The sequence below is a fragment of the Neofelis nebulosa genome, chromosome 17 (genome assembly GCF_028018385.1).
Source record: "Neofelis nebulosa isolate mNeoNeb1 chromosome 17, mNeoNeb1.pri, whole genome shotgun sequence".
NCBI classification, from domain to species: Eukaryota; Metazoa; Chordata; class Mammalia; order Carnivora; family Felidae; genus Neofelis; species Neofelis nebulosa.
The window spans coordinates 9,688,905-9,693,676 of NC_080798.1; positions in this window are offsets into that span (position 1 = coordinate 9,688,905).

Sequence of the window (4,772 nt, forward strand, 5' to 3'; positions counted from 1 at the left end):
TTTATGTTGAGATCATGAGAGGCACAGAGGGAGAGAGAAATCTCAAGTAGACTCCATGCTGTTAGCCCAGAGGCTAAAGTGGGTCTCCATTCTCAGGAAGCATGAGATCATGACTTGAGCCAAAATCGAGAGTCCAAAGCCTAAACAACTGAGCTACCCAGGCACCCCAAGATTTTATTTTTAAGTAACCTCCACACCCAACATGGGGTTCAGACTCACAGCCCCGAGATCAACAATCGCACACTTCATTGACTGAGCCAGATGTGCATCCCTGGATTTTTTTTTTTTTCTTCAACGTTTTTTTTTTTTTTTTTTTTTTAATTTTTGGGACAGAGAGAGACAGAGCATGAACGGGGGAGGGGCAGAGAGAGAGAGGGAGACACAGAATCGGAAACAGGCTCCAGGCTCCGAGCCATCAGCCCAGAGCCTGACGCGGGGCTCGAACTCACGGACTGCGAGATCGTGACCTGGCCGAAGTTGGGATGCTTAACCGACTGCGCCACCCAGGCGCCCCATGGATTTTTTTTTTAACCTTACAGTTTTCTTTTCTTTTAAAAAAAATTTTTTTTTTTACATTTTATTTATTTTTGAGAGAGGGAGAGAGCACAAGTGGGGGAAGGGCAGAGAGAGGGAGACAGAATCCGAAGCAGGTGCCAGGCTCTGAGCTGTCAGCACAGAGCCCGACTTGGGGATCAAACCCACGAACCGTGAAATCAAGAGCTGAGCCGAAGTCAGTTGCTTAACCGACTGAGCCACCCAGGCACCCCTAACCTTCCAGTTTTCAAAGTCTTTACCTGGCTATTCAGGCCTATCTTATGTATGTATCTATGGGACTGGGCATGGGTCTCCCCATTACCTCAGTTCTCAAAGTTCTCAGAATCCTAAATAAGGCCAGATCTATGTATACACAGGTTAAGCTTGAGCATAGGAATTCATATGACTATGAGTCCTCATTCCAGAGCCCGTCTCTCTTCATTATTGTGCTAGTGGGAACAATGGTAATTTGTGATTTTTGGTATCTTTAACTTGAAGTTGAAGCAAACTTGAATTTGAATTTTAACTTTAAAAATTTCCCAACAAAACCGGAAACATCTTAATTAGAAAAAATTCAAAAGCGCAAAATGATGAGTCAGATAGATACATCTGAGTGTGTTAAGGTTCAGAATCAGAGTCAGATAAATAATCCACAAACTAATAGATGTGAACAGCAGATTATTGTTATAATATACAAAAAAAGCATTGGGGGGGCGCCTGGGTGGCGCAGTCGGTTAAGCGTCCGACTTCAGCCAGGTCACGATCTCGCGGTCCGTGAGTTCGAGCCCCGCGTCGGGCTCTGGGCTGATGGCTCGGAGCCTGGAGCCTGTTTCCGATTCTGTGTCTCTCTCTCTCTCTGCCCCTCCCCCGTTCATGCTCTGTCTCTCTGTCCCAAAAATAGTAAATAAAAAATGTTATAAAAAAAAAAAAAAAAAGCATTGGGCATCAATATCGAAAAATAAAACCCCTGGTTCAAAACAGGCTAAAGTTATGAAGTAACATTTTGCAGAACATGAACCACAAGGGGCCACGAATCAATGAAAACCATTTCAACTTCTAGTTAGCAGGGATCTTATATAAAAACTATAAGGAGATACCATTTTGCATCGTTAAATTGCCAAATTTTAGTTTCTTGTATCTAGTATGGGAGAATATATAAAGCACAAAATATATTTGAGTACTGTTATTTGTTGTGTAGAATGATTTTTTAAATTTTTACTTATTTTTGAGAGGGAGAGAGACACAGAGCGCGAGCGGGGAAGGGGCAGAGAGTCTGCCCCTCACCTGTGCATGCTTTCTCTCTCTCAAAAATAAACTTAAAAAATACAATAAAATGAGAGCTAGTCCTTAGCAAACCACCGATGTCACGATCCTAAGAGATTCTCCGTGATGGCTGTACCACCATGAAACTCATGGAACTGCCGTCTGCTCACATTTACGGAATTGAAGGGAGGGAGACAGGCTGTGAAAGCCGGGGGCACAACAGGCCCAGCGGGAAGAGGGGACGTGTCCTCTGCAGGGCTCCCGCGAGCTCCTCGTCTAGCCAGACCTGTGAGAGTTTCCCTCAGCCCCGTGAAAACGGCGCTGATCCCATTTTGTGAGCCTGAAGTTTACGCTGTGATGTAGCTCACTGGGGAAAATGTTCACCCTCCAACAGGGACTTGAACTCCTCATCTATAAACCTGATACATTTAGCAGGAGAATCATTCTGTACCAGGAGGTGATGAGCTGCTCCCGTGGGCTCCTCACAAAGATCCCCGATAAACAAGTTGATGGAGACAGCGAGTGACATCAGTGTCCGCGGGGAGGAGCAGTCCTGCCGTCCCATCCCTGATATGCAGTCTGTGCCCATCAGACCCAGCCTTTCTTCCCAGCAGGTGTCCCTTTGCTGGGGAAGCTGGCAGCCTTAAGTAAGGAGTTGGTGACACTTGCTGGGAGAATGACAGGGACCCGTGAAGCCCCTCAATGCTCCTGTGCTTGCCCCACACTTCCTTACAGAGGCTTCAGGGTTTTTTTCATGTATATTTTTCTCATATTCCATCTGTTATGACATATGTATGTTTCCTTCTTTTAAATTTTTTTGCCATCTTTTTTGTCTTCCTCCTTTTCGAAAAAATTTAAAAGTCTAAAAAAAATTTAAAGTTTATTATTTTTTAAGCATTTTTAAATGTTTGTTTATTTTTGAGAGAGAGAGAGAGAGAGACACTGTGCGAGCAGGGGAGGGGACAGAGAAAGGGAGACACAGAATCCGAAGCAGGCTCCAGGCTCTGAGCTGTCAGCACAGAGCCCGACATGGGGCTGGAACTCACGAGCTGTGAGATCATGACCTGAGCTGATGTTGATGCTTAACCGACTGAGCCACCCAGGTGCCCCTCCAGTGACGCATTCTTGGGATTGTGCGGGGAATGACTTTCTATTATTGTACTATATGCTTAGACAAGTCATGTCTTCGTATTTCCTGAAGTCTCAAATTTATTGGCATAGTTAATTTTAATTGATCTCAGCATCTCACTAAAGTATATGCAGCTTCTCTATTGCTGTTTCTTTTAAAAAAAAGATTTTTTTTTTTTTAGTTTATTATTTCTAAGTAATCTCTACACCCAATGTGGGGCTCGAACTCACGACCCCGAGATCAAGAGTCACGTGCTCCACTGTCTGAGCCAGCCAGGTGCTCCCGCCCTGTAAAAAAAATGTTCAATTCTGATTTTATTTGTTCCTTCCTTTTAGGGAAAGACACAGAGTCTTACAGGCGTGTTGTTAATTTTCTTATTCTCTTTATTTGATTTTAACCTTTTTAAAAGTTTATTTACTTATTTTAAGAGCGACAGAGAGACAGAGAGCGTGTGCAAGCAGGCGAGGGACAGAGAGAGAGAGAGAGAGAGAGAGAGAGAGAGAACCCCAAGCAGGCTCTGCACTGTCAGCGCAGAGCCTGATGTGGGGCTGGAACTCACTAGCTGTGAGATCATGACCCGAGCTGAAACCAAGAGCCGGACGCTTAACCGACTGAGCCACCCAGGTGCCCCGATATATTGTCTATTATAGAAGATGTGGCTGCTTGTGGTTAATTAGATTTTTACATAGCTTGTCACCTTCTGTGCTTTTTTTTTTTTTTTTTTGACGTTTATGTATTTATTTTGAGAGAGACAGGGAGAGAATCGGCAGGGGAGGGGCAGAGAGAGAAAGAGAGAGAGAGAGAGAGGATCCAAAGCAGGCTTTGTGCTGAAAGCAGTGAGCCCCGAGGGGCTCGAACTCATGAACTGTGAGATCATGACCTGAGCCGGAACTGGACGCTAAACCGACTGACCCCCTCCCCCCCCCCCCCGCCCCGCCCCAGGTGCCTCTCTGCACTTTTATTTTGAAAACTTGTGTAATTTCTTCTTTGGTGTTTCTTATAAAACACATATAAATGGTCTTGGAGTGTGGTTTTTCCACTATTCAGATAGTGATGCTTGCTTCCTTTTGGTTAGCTTTTGCATGGTGTATGTTTTTTCATTCTATTGCTTTTGGCCTATTTGCGTATTTGTACTTATTGATTTATTTTTAAAGCTTATTTATTTAAGTAATCTCTGCACCCAACGTTGGGCCTGAACTCATGACCCGGAGATCAAGAGTCGCATACTGAGCCAGCCAGGCGCCCCTGTGTCTTTGTATTTAAATTGTAGTCATGGGGGTGCCCGCTGGCTCAGTCGGTTAAGCATCCGACTTCAGTTCAGGTCATGATTTCACCCTTTGTGAGCTCAAGCCCTGCTTCAGGCTCTGCACTGAACTCTGCTCTGAACCTCATGGGATTCTCACTCTCTCCCTCTCTCTCTGCCCCTTACTCACTCACTTGTGTTGTCTCTCTCTCTCTCTCTCTCTGTCTCTCAAAAATAAATAAAATAAATAAATAAAAGGTAGTTACAGAGCGCCTGGCTGGCTCAGTCGGTAGAGCATGTGACTCTTGATCTTGGGGCTGTGGGTTCGAGCCCCACGTTGGCTGTAGAGATTACTTAAGAATAAAACCTTTTAAAAATAGATAAAATAAAATGTAACTAGATTAGCACATCGTCGGGACATGGTAGGCTGGTGTTCTCTGCCTTTTGATTAGTGTGTCCCGTCATGTCCTGTAATTATTGGTATGGTTGAGTCAGGTTTGTGCTGTTTTTTGCTTTATCGTCTATTTTTGATGTCCTGTGTTGTTCGGTATGTTGTTGAGGGAGGCTAAGGGAGACAGCAATAATGAAATGGGTTTTCATAAT